We start from the raw sequence: 19640 nt of genomic DNA on the forward strand, positions 1-19640 counted from the left end.
AATTTTTGTAGCATACATGTATTGGCAAAAATGCTTCTAATAAAAGCTACAGCTGTTTCAAAAGTGTATGTAAATATGCACCGTGCACCAGCATTTCAAACACAGCACTTGCTCAGAGAGCCTAAGCTGCTTGTACCATCTGGTAATTAATTTAATTGCTGACATGATTACAATCCCCACTAGCGCTCTGAGCAGCTGCAGTATTTAAAATGCTGGTGCACTGAGAATATCTAGCTATGCTTCATATGCACGTTCAAAGAAATAAAAATTAACATTAAAACAGTGATAACTTTTACTAGAAGCATTTTTTGCAAATACATGTATATTGCAAATATGTTTCTATTCAAAGATGTAATTTATCTATGTGCATTTAAAATGTTACCGGAATGTCTCTTTAACTCTCGGCTGCAGAGCCTGCAGTCGAGATCTTTGATAAATCTGGGCCTTAAAAGGACATGAAATCAATTTTTTTTGTTAATAATTCAGAAAGAGCATGCAATTTTAACCCCTTGGCAACCGAGGACGTGTCAGGCACGTCCTACATTGGGTGTCAGTTAATGACCAAGGACGTGCCTGGCACGTCCTCTGGGGTTTCAAGCAATGGAAGCGATCGTGATTGCTTCCAGATGCTTTCAGGGTGTTGCATGATGCCTTGATGTTGAGGCATCGTGCAATACCCTTTTTTTAGGCAACCGATCGTTGGTGGCGTGGGAGGGATACGAGAAAGGAGGGTGGGCGGCCCATCGCTGCAGATGAGTTCCGGATCTGGGGGTGCCGACAGAAGTAGCACGCGCATGCAAGAGGGGCGGGGGCACGCGTGTGCACAAACAGGCGCAGCGCGCACGCTTTAATGATAAATCTTCATGGAGGGTGAGGGAGGGGGAAATAAGTGTTTGGGAAATGGATCTGGGAGGGGGAGGTGGGGAGTGTATTGTGGGGAGCAGCTACGCTACAGAAAAATGGGGTGTTTCATTTCTAAAAAAAATAAAAATAGCATTTTATAGCAAACTGATGGCGACAAATAGGTACGGGGGGGACGGTTAGAGAGCTGTTTTGGGGGATCAGGGAGGTTGGGGGCTTAGGGGGATCCTACACTGCAGAATATATATATATATATATATATATATATATATATATATATATATACTGTATATGAAGAAGAAAAAAAAAGCCTTTTATTTTAGTACTTCTGACAGTACTTAAGATGGCGGTGACAATTGTGGGGTGGGGGAAGGAAGGGAGATGTTTGAGGGGGGTCAGGGAGGGATCAGGGGGTGGGATGTGTCAGGTGGGAGACTGATCTCTACACTAAAGCTAAAATTAACCCTACAAGCTACCTAATTAACCGATTCACGGCTAGGCATAATACAAGTGTGATGAGCAGAGGCATTTAGCGGCCTTCTAATTACCAAAAAGCAATTCCAAAGCCATATAAGTCTGCTATTTTTGAACAAAGGGGATCCCAGAGAAGCATTTACAACCATTTGTGCCATGATTGCACTAACTATTTGTAAATAATTTCAATGAGAAACCTAAAACTGTGAAAAAGGTAACAATTTTTTTTATTTGATCGTATTTGGTGGTGAAATGGTGGCATGAAATATACCAAAATAAGCCTAGATCAATACATTATATACAAGGAAGGCCAATTGTCACTATTCCCAATTCCCCCTATCTTGAAAACCCTTACCCCCATCTTCATCCACGATCTCACTACAGGGACGAGCTGTAATGTATTGAACAGACTTTCTGACTTGTGAAACACAGCTGCAGAACTGATAGATAAATGTTTTGAATGTTTCACCCTCTTGATATAATATCACTGTAGCTGTCAGTGATATCAATTGATGGTATGAGAGTGATTTAATATGTAGTAGTATATCTGAATAAGTTGACCAAGATAGCTGTACAGAGTTCCCAGGAGGGAAGGGAAACAGTTAATTATACTGTTAAGGCTTAAGTCTCAGATTGGTTACTTAAGGGATTACCCGTATGGGTTTTCACACTGAGAGATACAAGTGTAACAAAAGTTCCCAATGGAGGGTTCTTGTCTGGGGTAAACAGATCCTTTACCTGTCACTTGTGCTGCAGCTAGCAGCGTTCTGAGGAGTAGCGCGGTAGGCTGGGGAGGAGTCACACGCTGACGCGCTAGTTGATTGACAGAGCTGGAAACAGACAAGCCCCAGGTCTTCAGCGGGGGGGAGATTGCGGCTCCAATTCAATGTTAAGCGACAAGTAAGTAAAACCTGGCGGTTCAATGTTGATGACTCTTGAGGGATGTCTGAGGCTTTGAAGAGGGAGGAGTACAGCCGTGATGTTAATCCTCACACGGAAAATCGGCAAGTGCCGCAAGTGGTAAAAGTTTGGAGACAACCTGCTTACAATTAACAAAGTCTTTTCAGTAGTGAGGACTTTAAGCAGGAAGGAGTGCTGAATAGAATTGTAATCCAATTAGCCATTTAGGTATATTCCTCAGGAGGATATAAAGGAGCTCAGCATGAGCAGGAGTTGCTCTGTCAAAAAACAACAAAAACAGAATTTATGCTTACCTGATAAATTACTTTCTCCAACGGTGTGTCCGGTCCACGGCGTCATCCATTACTTGTGGGATATTCTCCTCCCCTACAGGGAAAGGCAAGGAGAGCACACAGCAAGAGCTGTCCATATAGCTCCCCCTCTGGCTCCGCCCCCCAGTCATTCGACCGACGGTTAGGAGAAAAAGGAGAAACTATAGGGTGCCGTGGTGACTGTAGTGTATATAGAAAAAGAAAAATATTTCAAACCTGATTAAAAAACCAGGGCGGGCCGTGGACCGGACACACCGTTGGAGAAAGTAATTTATCAGGTAAGCATAAATTCTGTTTTCTCCAACATTGGTGTGTCCGGTCCACGGCGTCATCCATTACTTGTGGGAACCAATACCAAAGCTTTAGGACACGGATGAAGGGAGGGAGCAAATCAGGTTACCTAAACAGAAGGCACCACGGCTTGCAAAACCTTTCTCCCAAAAACAGCCTCCAAATAAGCAAAAATATCAAATTTGTAAAATTTGGCAAAAGTGTGCAGAGAAGACCAAGTCGCTGCCTTACATATCTGATTAACAGAAGCCTCGTTCTTGAAGGCCCATGTGGAAGCCACAGCCCTAGTGGAGTGAGCTGTGATTCGTTCAGGAGGCTGCCATCCGGCAGTCTCATAAGCCAATCGGATAATGCTTTTCAGCCAGAAAGAAAGAGAGATAGCAATAGCTTTTTGTCCTCTCCTCTTACCAGAGTAAACGACAAACAAGGATGAGGTTTGTCTAAAATTCTTTGTTGCTTCTAAATAGAACTTTAAAGCACGGACTACATCTAAATTGTGTAACAAACGTTCCTTCTTTGAAACTGGATTCGGGCACAGAGAAGGACCAACTGTTTCCTGGTTAATATTCTTGTTGGAAACAACTTTTGGAAGAAAACCAGGCTTGGTACGCAAAATAACCTTATCTGAATGGAACAACAGATAGGGTGGATCACACTGCAAAGCAGATAATTCAGAAACTCTTCTAGCAGAAGAAAAAGCAACCAAAAACAGAACTTTCCAAGATAGCAACTTGATATCTATGGAATGTAAGGGTTCAAACGGAACCCCCTGAAGAACTGAAAGTACTAAATTTAGACTCCAAGGAGGAGTCAAGGGTCTGTAAACAGGTTTGATTCTGACCAAAGCCTGTACAAAAGCTTGTACCTCTGGCACAGCTGCCAGTCGTTTGTATAACAAGACAGATAAAGCAGAAATCTGTCCTTTTAGAGAACTCACTGACAATCCCTTATCCAAACCTTCTTGGAGAAAGGAGAGAATCTTAGGAATTTTAATCTTACTCCAGGAGAATCCCTTGGATTCACACCAACAGATATATCTTTTCCATATTTTATGGTAAATCTTTCTAGACACAGGTTTTCTGGCTTGGACCAGAGTATCTATCACTGAATCTGAAAACCCACGCTTGGATAAAATCAAACATTCAATTTCCAAGCAGTCAGCTGCAGAGAAATTAGATTTGGATGTTCGAATGGACCTTGTACTAGAAGATCCTGTCTCAAAGGTAGCTTCCATGGTGGAGCCGATGACATATTCACCAGGTCTGCATACCAAGTCCTGCGCGGCCACGCAGGAGCTATCAGAATCACAGAGGCCTTCTCCTGTTTGATCCTGGCTACAAGCCTGGGAAGGAGAGGGAACGGTGGAAACGCATAAGCTAGGTTGAACGACCAAGGCGCCACTAATGCATCCACTAGAGTGGCCTTGGGATCCCTGGATCTGGACCCGTAGCAAGGAACCTTGAAGTTCTGACGAGACGCCATCAGATCCATGTCTGGAATGCCCCATAATTGAGTCAACTGGGCAAACACCTCCGGGTGGAGTTCCCACTCCCCCGGATAGAAAATCTGACGGCTCAGATAATCCGCCTCCCAGTTGTCTACTCCTGGGATGTGGATTGCAGATAGGTGGCAGGAGTGATCCTCCGCCCATTTGATGATCTCGGATACCTCTCTCATCGCCAAGGAACTCCTTGTTCCTCCCTGATGGTTGATGTAAACTACAGTCGTCATGTTATCTGACTGGAATCTTATGTATCTGGCCTTCGCTAGATGAGGCCAAGCCCGGAGAGCATTGAATATCGCTCTCAGTTCCAGGATGTTGATTGGGAGAAGAGACTCTTCCCGAGACCATAAACCCTGAGTTTTCAGGGAATCCCAGACCGCGCCCCAGCCTGATAGACTGGCGTCGGTCGTGACAATGACCCACTTTGGTCTGTAGAAACTCATTCCCTGAGACAGGTGATCCTGTCTACTGGAGCATGCACAGTTGTAATGGTCTTAAATGAATTCGAGCAAAAGGAACTATGTCCATTGCTGCAACCATCAACCCTACTACTTCCATGCACTGAGCTATGGAAGACTGCAGAATAGAGAGAAGAACTTGACAAGCATTTAGAAGCTTTGACTTTCTGACTTCTGTCAGGAAGATCTTCATTTCAAAAGAATCTATTATTGTTCCCAAAAAGGGAACTCTTGTCGATGGAGACAGGGAACTCTCTGTATGAGCCTTTGCCTTAGAAAGAGACGACGCTTGCATTAGAATGTCATCCAGATAAGGTGCCACTGCAATGCCCCTTGGTCTTAGAACCGCTAGAAGGGACCTGAGCACCTTTGTGAAAATTCTGGGAGCAGTGGCTAGTCCGAATGGGAGAGCCACAAACTGATAATGTTTGTCCAGAAAGGCGAACCTTAGGAGCTGATGATGATCTTTGTGGATAGGAATATGTAGATACGCATCCTTTAAATCCACGGTAGTCATATATTGACCCTCCTGGATTGTAGGTAAAATTGTTCGAATGGTTTCCATTTTGAACTATGGAGAATTTTGTTTAGAATTTTTAAATCCAGAATTGGTCTGAAAGTTCCCTCTTTTTGGGAACTACAAACAGATTTGAGTAAAAACCCCTGAACTTGTTCCACAGTTGGAACTGGGTGTATCACTCCCATCTTTAACAGGTCTTCTACACAATGTAAGAATGCCTGTCTACTTATTTGGTTTGAAGATAAGTGAGAAATGTGGAACCTTCCCCTTGGGGGTAGTTCCTTGAATTCTAGAAGATAACCCTGAGAGACTATTTCTAGTGTCCAGGGATCCTGAACATCACTTGCCCAAGCCTCAGCAAGGAGAGAGAGTCTGCCCCCTACTAGATCCGGTCCCGGATCGGGGGCTACCCCTTCATGCTGTCTTGGTAGCAGAAGCAGGATTCTTGGCCTGTTTACCCTTATTCCAGCCTTGCATTGGTTTCCAAGCTGGTTTAGTCTGGGAAGCGTTACCCTCTTTTCTAGAGGCTGCCGAGTTAGAAGCCGGTCCGTTCCTGAAATTGCGAAAGGAACGAAAATTGGACTTATTCTTAGCCTTGAAAGGCCTATCCTGTGGGAGGGCATGGCCCTTTCCCCCAGTGATGTCTGAAATAATTTCTTTCAATTCTGGCCCAAAAAGGGTCTTACCTTTGAAAGGGATATTAAGCAATTTTGTCTTGGAAGATACATCCGCCGACCAAGACTTTAGCCAGAGCGCTCTGCGCGCCACAATTGCAAACCCTGAATTTTTCACCGCTAATCTCGCTAACTGCAAAGCGGCGACTAAAATAAAGGAATTAGCTAAGTGCGTGAATTCTGTTCATGACTTCCTCATACGGAGTCTCCCTACTGAGCGACTTTTCCAGTTCCTCGAACCAGAACCACGCCGCTGTAGTGACAGGAATAATGCACGAAATAGGTTGAAGGAGGTAACCTTGCTGTACAAAAATTTTTTTAAGCAAACCCTCCAATTTTTTATCCATAGGATCTTTGAAAGCACAATTGTCCTCAATGGGAATGGTCGTGCGTTTGGCTAGTGTAGAAACCGCCCCCTCGACCTTAGGGACTGTTTGCCATAAGTCCTTCCTGGGGTCGACCATAGGGAACAATTTCTTAAATATAGGGACAAAAGGTATGCCTGGCTTCTCCCACTCCTTATTCACTATGTCCGCCACCCGTTTAGGTATCGGAAATGCATCAGGGTGCACCGGGACCTCTAGGAACTTGTCCATCTTGCACAATTTTTCTGGTATGACCAGATTGTCACAATCATCCGGAGTAGATAGCACCTCCTTAAGTAATGCGCGGATATGCTCTAATTTAAATGTCACAACATCAGGTTCTGCCTGCTGAGAAATTCTTCCTGTATCAGAAATTTCTCCATCTGAGAAACCCTCCCTCACTGCCACTTCAGACTGGTGTGAGGGTATGACAGAAAAATTATCATCAGCGCCCTCCTGCTCTACAGTGTTTAAAACAGAGCAATCACGCTTTCTCTGAAATGCTGGCATTTTGGATAAAATATTAGCTATGGAGTTATCCATTACTGCCGTCAATTGTTGCATAGTAACAAGCATTGGCGCGCTAGAAGTACTAGGGGTCGCCTGCGCGGCCATAACTGGTATAGACACAGAAGGAGAAGATGTAGAACTATCTCTACTTCCTTCATCTGAGGAATCATCCTGGGCAACCTCACTATTTGTGACAATACTGTCCTTACTGTGTTTGGACGCTATGGCACAATTATCACATATATTTGAAGGGGGAACCACATTGGCTTCCATACATACAGAACATGATCTATCAGAAGGTACAGACATGTTAAACAGGCTTAAACTGGTTAATAAAGTACAAAAACCGTTTTAAAACAAAACCGTTACTGTCTCTTTAAATGTTAAACAGGGCACACTTTATTACTGAATATGTGAAAAACTATGAAGGAATTATCCAATCTTTACCAAATTTTCACCACAGTGTCTTAATGCATTCAAAGTATTGCACCCCAATTTTCAAGCTGTTAACCCTTAAAATGTGGAAACCGGAGCCGTTTGCAATTTTAACCCCACTACAGTCCCAGCCACAGCCTTTGTTGTGATTTCAACTATCCCAGGGGGGTATTTCAAGCCTTCTAGGAACTTTTCAGTGGACACCAGACCCTTCCTGCTTGGAACTTGAAGTTTCAAGTTATTCGTGGAGAGCCAGACCCTGTCCCCGACGGAGTATTTGGGGGGAGTTCTTCTTCTGAGATCATAATGTCTTTTCTGCGTAGCTTGAGCTTTCTGGATATTCCGTTTGATAAAATCAAAATTGTCTAGAATCTTGATGGTGAAATCATCCACCTTGGGTGAATCAGTGCTAGAAGCAGGATTGAGGAAGAGAGTAGGGTGGAATCCGTAATTTGCAAAAAAGGGTGAACAGTTTGTAGATGAGCTGGTTAAGTTGTTGTAGGCATACTCAGCCATGGGTAGATAGGTGATCCACTGGTCTTGCTGAAAAGAGCAAAAGCATCGGAGGTATTCCTCAAGCCATTGATTCAACCGTTCCGTCTGCCCGTTGGTTTGGGGATGATAAGATGTTGTGAATCTATGGTCAACTTGAAGGAGTTTAGACAATGTAGTCCAGAATCACGAGGTGAATTGCGATCCTCTATCAGTGATTACCCTAGCAGGTACACCATGTAGTTTGACAATGTTATCCAAGAAGAGGCGAGCTGTTTCCGAAGATGAGGGGACCTTATGGTATGGAAGGAAGTGCCCCATTTTTGTGAACATATCTATTACAACAAGAATGGTGTTCTGTTTTTGGGATGTAGGTAAATCAACAATAAAGTCCATACTTATTTGTTCCTAAGGACGGCTAGGAATGGGTAAGGACATCAAAAGTCCATAGGGTCTTAACCTTTCATTCTTTGAGGTAATACAGGTGGAACAGGTACCAACATAATCCTCAACCGTTTGCTTCAGCTTGGGCCACCAGTAGTAACGGTTTAGTAAGTCCAAAGTTCGCCTGACACCTGGATGACCTGAGGTAGGTATGTCGTGATGATATTTCAGGACCTGGTTCCTTAGCGCTAGAGGTACATAAAGCTTATCCTTGTGATAGAGGAAGCCATCCTTGTTCTCTAGTTGGTAACGTCTACTATCATCGTCTTGTCTTTGATATCTCTTAATCTCAGATAAAAAAGGGGCAGTGAAACCTATGAAACGCTCTTGGGGAATCACTGACTGGATCTCTTGGTTTATAGAAGGTCTAACGTCTCTCCTAAAGAGAGCATCGGCCTTCCCGTTCTTGTTGGCTGGTCTGTATTGTATTATGAAGTCAAACCTGGAGAAATAAAGACTCCAACGGACCTGTCGTGCAGATAAGGTTTTATTATTCTGGAGGAATTGGAGATTTTTATGATCTGTATAAATCGTGACAGGAAACTTTGCTCCCTCCAGTAAATGTCTCCAGTTCTCCAAAGCTCTACGAATGGCGAGGAGTTCTTTGTCTCTAATAGTATAGTTCATCTCAGCAGAAGACATAGTTTTGGAGAAGAACGAAACTGGGTGCAAGGGTTCCGATATAGACAGACGTTGTGAGAGTACAGCCCTTATGGCAAAGTCAGAGGAGTCAACTTCAAGGATGTAGGGCAAGGAGGCATCAGGGAATCGGAGTATAGGTGCTGTAGAGAAACTATTCTTGAGGTATTCAAAAGCTGTGGAAGCTTCCTTGGTCCAATTAAAAGGTTTGGTCAGGGTTGTGAGTTGAGTTAAAGGTTTTACTATCTTGGAGAATCCCTTGATAAATTTCCGATAGTAGTTGGAGAAACCAAGGAACCGTTGTAGATCCTTTCTGTTGGCTGGTTGAGGCCAATCCATCACAGTATCTACCTTCTTATGTTGCATCTTTATACCATCAGGGGAGATGTCATAACCCAAGAACGATATTTCTGTACAATGGAATTGACACTTCTCTGCCTTGGCATAAAGCTTGTGAGTACGAAGTCTGGTGAGTACCCAGCGGAGATGTTTGATGTGATCCTTTAAGGTTTTAGAATAGATTAAAATGTCGTTGAGGTATACGACCATACAGACATCTAGCAAATCTCTGAAAATATTGTTTATAAAATGTTGGAAAGTCGCCGGAGCGTTACACAATCCAAAAGGCATCACCAGGTACTCAAACAGCCCGTATCTAGTGCAAAAAGCTGTTAGCCACTCATGACCCTCCTGTATCCGTACCAAATTGTACGCTCCTCTGAGGTCAAGCTTGGAGAATATGGTAGCGTCAGATAATCGTTAAATCATCTCAGGAATCAAAGGTAACGGATAGCGATTTTTTATGGTCCTCTTGTTAAGCTCTCGATAGTCGATGATAGGTCTAAGTGATTCATCCTTATTCCTCACAAAGAAGATGCCGGCTCCAGCGGGAGAAGTGGAAGGTCTTATGAATCCCCTCTTGAGGTTTTCCTCGAGGTAGTTCTTGAGATGTACTAGTTCGGTTTCATTTAATGGATAGATGTGCCCAAATGGTATGCTTGCTCCAGGTTGGAGTTGGATGGGGCAATCATATGGACGATGGGGTGGAAGGGTGTCAGCTTCTGTCTTACTGAATACGTCAGCAAAATCTTTGTAACAGTCTGGTAGAACCTGTGGATCAGGAAGAGTATGTAGAAGGTGCTGCTGTGGGAAACAGGTGTTATGACAGTATGAAGAATTGAAGGATATCTTCGAGGAGGTCCAGACTATGGAAGGCTCATGTACTTTTAACCATGTGATACCTAAAACTATGGGGAAGTGAGGAGAAGGCAAGACATCGAAAGAGATGAATTCAGTATGGCCCTTTTCTGTAACAACTCTCAAAGGCACGGTATGATGTGTGATAGGGCCATTACGTATGGTGGAGCCATCAATAACACGAAGTACAAGTGGTATTGCTTTCAACACAAGTGGTATTTTATTTAATTTTACAAGCTGGGAGTCGATAAAGTTCCTGAAAGCCCCGGAATCAATAATGGCTTCAGCTGGTAGTCTTTTCTGGTCCCACTGCAAGAATAGAGAGAGGTTACAGAAAGTGGATTGTTTATGTATCTCATGGGAGGAACAAATAATGGCGGACTTACTTTTCTTATTCTTCTGGAGGATAGGACATTGGTACACTGAGTGGGTTGGATCTCCACAGTACATGCAGAGGTTCCTAGTTTTACGCCTCATCCTCTCTTCGCTTGATAGAGGTCCTCTAACTACCCCTATCTCCATCGGAACAGATGTTGGTAGTGAGGGTTTAAGCTGGCTTGAGGAAGCAGTTGCAGTATGCTTTGTGTATAGATCAGTATGTAACTTCTCTCCACGTCTCTCTCTAAGTCTTCTATCAATTTGAGAGGAGATCTTCATCAAAGCTTCTAGGGTTGGAGGTAGTTCAATCCTTGCCAATTCATCCTTCAGGTTCTCCGCCAAACCTAAACGGAATTGGTTACGGAGTGCTATGGGACTCCAGAGGGAATCAGCCGCGTAGAGTTTGAACTCCGCAATATATTCTTCTACGGGCCTCTTACCCTGTTTGAGGTCTCTCATGTGAGCCTCAGCGGTCAATTGAGTGTCTTTATCTGAGTAAAGTTCATCCATAAGACTGAAGAATGATTCTAGAGTGGCAAGGGCAGAATCCTCATGTTCACATAGATTGTCTGCCCAAACCATGGGCTCCCCTCTGAGGAACGTGATAACGGTCAGAACTCGTATTTTCTCTGTGGTATAGGTTTTAGGACGCAGAGTGAAAAGTTAGTGACAGGCGTTTTTGAATTGTTTGTAATTGCGTCTGTTTCCGCTGAAAGTCTCAGGGAGAGAAATTTGGGGTTCAGGTGCAGAATCATGAGCTGATCTAGCAGCTATTGAGTCCTTGAATAATTCTTTTAGAGTCTTATTTTCGATCTGTAGTTCTCTTACTGCGTGAGCTATTTGATCTACCTTCTGAGATAAGTTGTAGACCACTTGGGGAAGTTCTGCTGGTTCCATGCTCTTTGAGGCTTAGTATTATGTAATGTATTGAACAGACTTTCTGACTTGTGAAACACAGCTGCAGAACTGATAGATAAATGTTTTGAATGTTTCACCCTCTTGATATAATATCACTATAGCTGTCAGTGATATCAATTGATGGTATGAGAGTGATTTAATATGTAGTAGTATATCTGAATAAAGTTGACCAAGATAGCTGTACAGAGTTCCCAGGAGGGAAGGGAAACAGTTAATTATACTGTTAAGGCTTAAGTCTCAGATTGGTTACTTAAGGGATTACCCGTATGGGTTTTCACACTGAGAGATACAAGTGTAACAAAAGTTCCCAATGGAGGGTTCTTGCCTGGGGTAAACAGATCCTTTACCTGTCACTTGTGCTGCAGCTAGCAGCGTTCTGAGGACTAGCGCGGTAGGCTGGGGAGGAGTCACACGCTGACGCGCTGGTTGATTGACAGCGCTGGAAACAGGCGAGCCCCCGGTCTTCAGCGGGGGGGAGATTGCGGCTCCAATTCAATGTTAAGCGACAAGTAAGTAAAACCTGGCGGTTCAATGTAGATGACTCTCGAGGGATGTCTGAGGCTTTGAAGAGGGAGGAGTACAGTCGTGATGTTAATCCTCACACGGAAAATCGGCAAGTGCCGCAAGTGGTAAAAGTTTGGAGACAACCTGCTTACAATTAACAAAGTCTTTTCAGTAGTGAGGACTTTAAGCAGGAAGGAGTGCTGAATAGAATTGTAATCCAATTAGCCGTTTAGGTATATTCCTCAGGAGGATATAAAGGAGCTCAGCATGAGCAGGAGTTGCTCTGTCAAAAAACAACAAAATACTAAGCACCTGTCGTTGGGCGAACAGGTGATTTAAAGACTCTGTAGGCAGGGCTAAGAGAATGCAGGTAGCTGCTTAAAGGTACATACATGTTGTGAAGAATCCTCACACGAGCCAACTTCTGCATCAGGAGGGCAAGGATGGAACCAGGACCAAGAGAAGGCTCAATTGGAGCAGGTTTTTTCAATCCCCCAAAAAACACCAGAAGGGGGGGAGGAGGAAACCCAGACACAACTTACCAATATCAGACGCAGAGAAGGTACCCCCAGCGGAGGGGAAGAAGAAGGGGGAATTACAGATATTGAAACTAATGAACCTATCAAACTATACCCCAAATGCGCATGAACTTGAGGTCCTCAGTCTTGGTCTGACATTTGTACCTACGGCAGATTTCAATTTATTTGGGACTTTGCTTGATATGTACAAGCTTATTAGAGACTTAACATTAAAGAAGTTTTTCACATCACACCCCGAGAGGGGGGAGACATGATTCCATTCAAATGAATGTAGCCGGGTGAGAATGGGGACCTTGAAAGATTGCACACTTAATTTCCAGGAAGTATGTGACATTAAGGTTTTGGAATCTCTGGAGGAGGAAGGAGAAGATGAAAGGCACGGAGGTGCCAGAACCCCGACTTTTAGGGAAAAATCTACTTTCTACCCCATACAGAGTAGAGAGAATATCCTCGAGAGATTCCAAAAGAGAGTGGAAGAAGATCTCACTCGCCTCTACTATAAATCCGACAGGGGTAGAGATCTAAATATCACACAGAAGCAGAAAAAGGCACTGGATAGTTTGAGTAAAAATTACAATATCATCATTAGGGCTGCTGATAAGGGTGGGTCTATAGTCCTCATGAATAAGTGTGATTTCATAGCAGAAGCAAATAGACAGCTCTATAGGGAATAGGGAACTATAGGGAACATTGTTGCCCCAACTAGGATTAAGAGTAGTGTTCCCACCAACTCCTCATGACTTAGGTGCATTGGCACATTTAGAAGCCATCACCACACCTGTGTAGCTTGTGAAAGAGTGAATGTGGGGGACATATTTTGCTCTATGGTGACCGGCTAAGTAACACTGAGGACTATCTTAAACTACTAAGTGATCCCACACATACCTATCAGTGACAATTAACCTCCCTTGTAGATAATGGAGTAGAATTTGGCTTTGTGGATCTTGACACCAAAAAATATTTGCTGGTGACCAACCCAGCCATTGCTACTTTTAACCATCTTCCGAAGGTCCACAAGTCAGTAGATAATGTACAGGGGAGGCCAATAGTAAGTGGGATAGGTTCCTTACTAGAACACTTGTCCGAATGGTTGGACAACATCATACAGCCCCTTGTGAGGACACTGTGGAGGCACTTGGCAGATACTAAGCATGTACTGAATTTACTCTTTGACATCAAGTGGCAAACAAGTTATAAGTAAGATCAAGTTATGCAAGATCCCTTTATACCACCATACCTAACGAAAGGGGCCTTGAGGCAACACGTTTCTTTTTGGAAAAATATCATGGTGAGAACCGTAATTTAGTTGACTATTTAGTTGAGGTCACCAGGTTCCTCCTAACCCATAACTATTTTGAGTTTGGGGGGGAGTTTTTCCTCCAGAGGCATGAGACAGCTATGGGGGCCAAGTTCGCCCCCTAATATGCCAACCTGTTTATGGGTTGGTGGGAGCTCCCCCACGTCTTTGGAGAGGGAAATCCCCTTAGGGGTGAAATAGTGTGGTATGGTCGCTTTATTGACGACCTCCTGTTTATTTGGGGGGGGGCAGGAGAAGACCTTGACCCAGTTTATCAATAATCTTGATAACAACACAATGGGCATCAGTTTTACTTCCGAGGTTCAAAACATAAAGATAAATTTCCTCGACATTACACTTGAGGGAATACCTGGCCAAAGGATTAGAACGGAAATGTACCGTAAACCAATTGCAGGAAATTCGCTTCTCCATGCCTCTAGCTGTCACCCCCGGGGGGGTCTTTGGGGGTGTAGCTAAGAACCAGTTCATCCACCTTAAAAGAAATTGTACAGATCAATTTGTCTATGAAAAACAAGCGGATGACTTGTCAATAAGGCTTAAAGAGAGAGGCTATAGTACACAAACTATCTCTAAGGCCAGGCGAACTGTTGAGGGAATTACCAGAGAGAGCCTATTAGGCCCTGGAAGAAACTCTCGAAAAGATACACATATGAGTAAAGAATACAATAGTAAAACCACTTTTACTACTGAGTACTCAAAACAGTATAAGGAAATATGCCAGATAGTGGACAAACATTTTAAAATCTTGGCAGCCGATGATGGCTTGGTCAATACAGTTTAACAGGGAGTTAGGTTCTGCTACAAAAGGAATAAAACGATAGGGAACATTGTTGCCCCAACTAGGATTAAGAGTAGTGTTCCCACCAACTACTCATGGCGTAGGTGCATTGGCACATTTAGATGCCATCACCACACCTGTGTAGCTTGTGAGAGAGTGAATGTGGGGGACACATTTTGCTCTATGGTGACTGGCGAAAACTATGGAATCAAGTTTTGTCTAAATTGCAGACAAACATACATAATCTACCTTATTACTTGTAAAAAATTGTGCCCTACAATATGTAGGGTTAACAACAAGGGAAGCCAGGACCCGGATAAGAGCACTTGTCAGATATTAAAGCAGGCATTCTAACTACACCCTTTATCAAACATTTTTCAGGTGTTCACCAGAAAGACATAAGGTTCTTTTCATGGACAATCATTGATAAGGTACCTTTAAAAAAGGAGGAGGTGACAGGGTACGTAAATTAGGGGAAAGGGAGGCCTTATGGATTTTCAAATTTAGAACGAGAATTCCAGATCTCAATTCTGAATTTGATCTTAATCAATTTTTCGTAAGTTAGCAATATCCCCTTACAACTTAGGAGGTACTGATTACCCTTTGCACTTCCTCCTTTTGTAAACTTTTCTCCCCTTTCTTTTTGTTTTAAAGGGATTTACCCCCCCCCCCTCCATAGTATTTTGTATTATTGTAGTATTTTTTTTTATCCAATACAATGCAATATGGTGGGCCCCAGTACTTGGGTAATTAATGTATAAGCAGGTCATACAGCTTTAAATGATCCTTCTGATGGCACAATGTGTAATCTATATTGTCCTTGTATCAGTCGGATCTGTTGTGATTATTAGGTGTGAAAGAGTGACCATACTCTGTCCGGGATGTTCTTGTTTATTTATTTAGACTCCTAGTTGTGACAGTTACTCATATTTAGGTCCTCGCAGATACACCTCCGTCTTATCCTCTGAAAAAAATAAAAATCTTCAACCCCATTCGGGGTCCTTGTCATCATATATTAGTCATTGCTAGGTTGCTAATTTCCCAGTAGTATGAGCAGATATGTCTCATAGGGCCACTGTTTTCTATAATATGCCCAATGCTGCACAGATATTATTTAAATCTAGCGCTTCACATTTATTGGTATAATTGGGGTAAAGTTGTTATTTCCATTTAGTGGGATTATTGTACATATATACACACTCTCATTTAACTTTGATAGGAGTGCTTTTCCCAATACAATAATTGATTATGATTTTGCTAGGCAACACAAATGGGAGGGGGCGTAGGGTTTATTGTTAACCTGATTGGCCATATAGAAAGTGGGTGTGAGAACCGGATGGTCAATCATGGTGGAGGCTTCAGTTTTTAACTTCACGTTTGTGTTTAGAATTTTAGCATGGTTATGAGTAAGGCTAATACTGAAACGTGTCAGCCATAGTGTTATTTAAGCCTCTTGTTCACCTCTCTGTATGTTTTACCCCGGAGGCACTGTCCTCCGCCACGCTATTTCGGAACTTTCCGATTTTTGGATTCATTTTCCAATAAATTCTTATGCTCACTTTACCACCCGTGCTTCTCGTATTTCTTGTTAATACTTTATGTTTTTGGCCAGAGTGAGCACGGGGGTATTGGAGCGGTACTGCAGTGTTTAGCGTGTTGGAAATGGGAGCACACACAGGACTAGAGACCCAGAAGTACCTGAATTGGAAAAAGTGCTTAGAAGCGCCTACCGCCTAGGGACCCAGAAATCTAAACTATATCTCTGGTAAGAGTGAAGCAGAAGTGGAGTAACGTGAGCGTTAATCCAGCTCCGGAATGACGGTCTGAGCTCACCCGAAGAATGGAGATATGTGCATCAGCATTAAACAGTTATGGTAAACACGGTTACTGTTTGTAGGATAATTACCCTAACACTTATATACTGCAAGGTCTAGATCCTGTCATTATACACGGTGTAAGATTACAGGGACCCTTACACTGTATATTCATTAATTGCTCCATTTGTGGGAAGCTCTCAGAAGCTATAGAATTTGTAGCAGGTGTCGCATAGGGACAGTGTTTTCAGAGCATTACTACAGTCCCACTGCATATAATCACACCACCTGAACTTGTCTCTCTGATTGCATACATTACGTTGATATTGAGGCATCCTGCAATAACTCTTCTTAGCCATACGATGCAGAGAGAGACACTATGGCCGCAATCGGTGGATGGGAGCCAATGTGGGAGGCGGGTGGGTGGCCATCGATGGGTGCCTGCGGTAAGAGGGGGGCAGGATCATGGGCGGGGTCGAAGGTTGCAAGCACGGACACGCGCGCGTGCACGGGCGGGAACCGCTACACGCACAGAAAAATTTAATTGTAATAAGTGGGAGAAAGGGGGGAGGAAATGGGTAAATAAAAGATCTAAGCAATCTGGGAGGGGTGGGGGGTTTGTCTTTGGGGGGGAAAGCTACACTACAGTCTATCTGTAAGCAATCTGGGAGGGGTGGGGGGTTTGTCTTTGGGGGGGAAAGCTACACTACAGTCTATTATTTTTTTGTAAACTGGGTACTGGCAGACAGCTGCCAGTACCCAAGATGGCTCCCAATAAGGTAGAGGGGGAGGGTTAGAGAGCTGTTTGGGGGGGATCAGGGAGGTTGGGGGCTAAGGAAGGATCCTACACAGCAGCATATGTAAATATGCTAAAAAACACACAAAACTTTTATTTTAGTACTGGCAGACTTTCTGCCAGTACTTAAGATGGTGGGGACAATTGTGGGTTGGGGGAGGGAAGAGAACTGTTTGGGAGGGATCAGGGGGTGTGATGTGTCAGGTGGAAGGCTGATCTCTACAATAAAGCTAAAATTAACCCTGCAAGCTCCCTAATTAACCCCTTCACTGCTAGACATAATACACGTGTGATGAGCAGCGGCATTTAGCGGCCTTCTAATTACCAAAAAGCAACACCAAAGCCATATATGTCTGCTATTTCTGAACAAAGGGGATCCCAGAGAAGCATTTACAACCATTTGTGCCATAATTGCACAAGCTGTTTGTAAATAATTTCAGTGAGAAACCTAAAATTGTGAAAAAATGTACGTTTTTTTTCATTTGATCGCATTTGGCGGTGAAATGGTGGCATGAAATATACCAAGATGGGCCTAGATCAATACTTGGGGTTGTCTACTACACTAAAGCTAAAATTAACCCTAGAAGCTCCCTACATGCTCCCTAATAAACCCCTTCACTCCTGGGCATAATACATGTGTGGTGCACAGTGGCATTTAGAGGCTTTCTAATTACAAAAAAGCAACGCCAAAGCCATATATGTCTGCTATTTCTGAACAAAGGGGATCCCAAAGAAGGATTTACAACCAAAAATTACCAATGGCACTACTTGTGTGTAATAGACCTGTTTATATCTTTAATTATACCAACAAAATACGGCTAGATGTGGGTGCTTAGTGTATGAATTTGAATACTTAAATATGCGAGAAAAAAGCATACACCTTAAAAGCACTCCTAGGTCAAAATGCAAGCTTGTTGCAAGTAACAATCACTAAGCTGATGATCCAAGGATGGTATACGGGAATAGGAATTTTGACTAAATCTAAAATATAACTTTTATTGGGTTCAAAAAATTAAAATAGGAAAAATTGATTAAAACCACACTTAAGTACCGACTGTAGTTAGTAAATAGTCAATAGCCACTTATTAGTTAGATTAACAAGTCATCTTTACTAAAGTGCAAGAATCGTTAGGGCAATGGTGAGGAGTCCTAGGAGCTCCTATGTTTTAGACAAGCCTTAAGCTACCGTTTCATTACTGTAGTCATTATTTGGAGTATTAATCTACTCTCCTAATACCCATTATGATATAACTATTTCTAGCCAATACGAGTTATCCTGCATTAACCTTGTAGTGTGATTGTGAGTGTATGTATGGAAGTTTGTTACGGAGCGTAACTTCAATTTTAGATTTAATTATTTGTGTGGTGACCAAGTGTGTGAGGACCTGTTCAATTCAGATAGTGTACGGTCGATATATATTTAACCTTATTTAGCTTACGCCTCTAACGCAAGACTAATGCCTTATTTACCTCATATAATCTAAAGCTGTTTGAGTCAACACCATCAGCAGGTACATCTGCTAATACCATAAGGTGAATAGACCGTACTACAGAGCCGCTGTAAACATATGACAGTGGACCTGAGATTTATACAACCGGAGATTAAATACAAGGGAAACCTTTAATATAACGTTATAACAAGCATAGACTAACAATACCGTTAGTATATTAACTACCATTGCTATATGATAACCAAACCAACCTCCGCTTGTATTTTTAACATCCGGGTGGCACTTGAGATTTGTACTCATTGAAACAGCTTTAAGAGGCGTACTACCGCCATAATTTAAATACCGGCACTTAGCAACAGCTAAATCAGCTACTAGTAACTAAAGTATAATACTAAATATAAATGAGCGGTCATAACTCAAACAGCTGCGCCGAATGACACTTTCATTAACATAAAGTGCACTTGAATTACCACACACTCACTTGCTGTTAATATCAGGTTTATGGTATCACTGTTACAATCTATAGTGATGCTTCTTAACACACATTGTGAAACTTGGTATTATGACCATGCCCAATATATGTGCAACTATTTAATCTATTTTTTATTTTGTACAATAATTAAGTGGGGCAAGCATATAATACAAAATACTAGATTATGGGAGTGTTTGATTTATATCACTTTGAGTGGATCTTTTGATAATACTGTGATTTTTCAGTAACAAGCACGAGACTGAATGGGATTAGTGGAACATCTGATACTGCATTTACTCTGTATAAACAGTAGGCATACATTAACCTGTCGGACTAACTACAATTTGAGTAGTAATCAGCCACCTCTTACATTCTGTTCACTAATATCATATCGTGCACAATCAGTATAGAATATATCAAATATAACAAACTAGTTGATCCTGGTATTCCCAATATCTAGGCAATCTACTCTTAATTGTTAAGAGCATCCGGTTTCACTATAACAAACTTTGAATGTATATGATAATACTGGGTACACGAGACGACTAAGAGTAAAGCACAACCTCTCTCCTAATA

This window comes from Bombina bombina, chromosome 1, assembly GCF_027579735.1.
Source record: "Bombina bombina isolate aBomBom1 chromosome 1, aBomBom1.pri, whole genome shotgun sequence".
Taxonomy (NCBI): domain Eukaryota; kingdom Metazoa; phylum Chordata; class Amphibia; order Anura; family Bombinatoridae; genus Bombina; species Bombina bombina.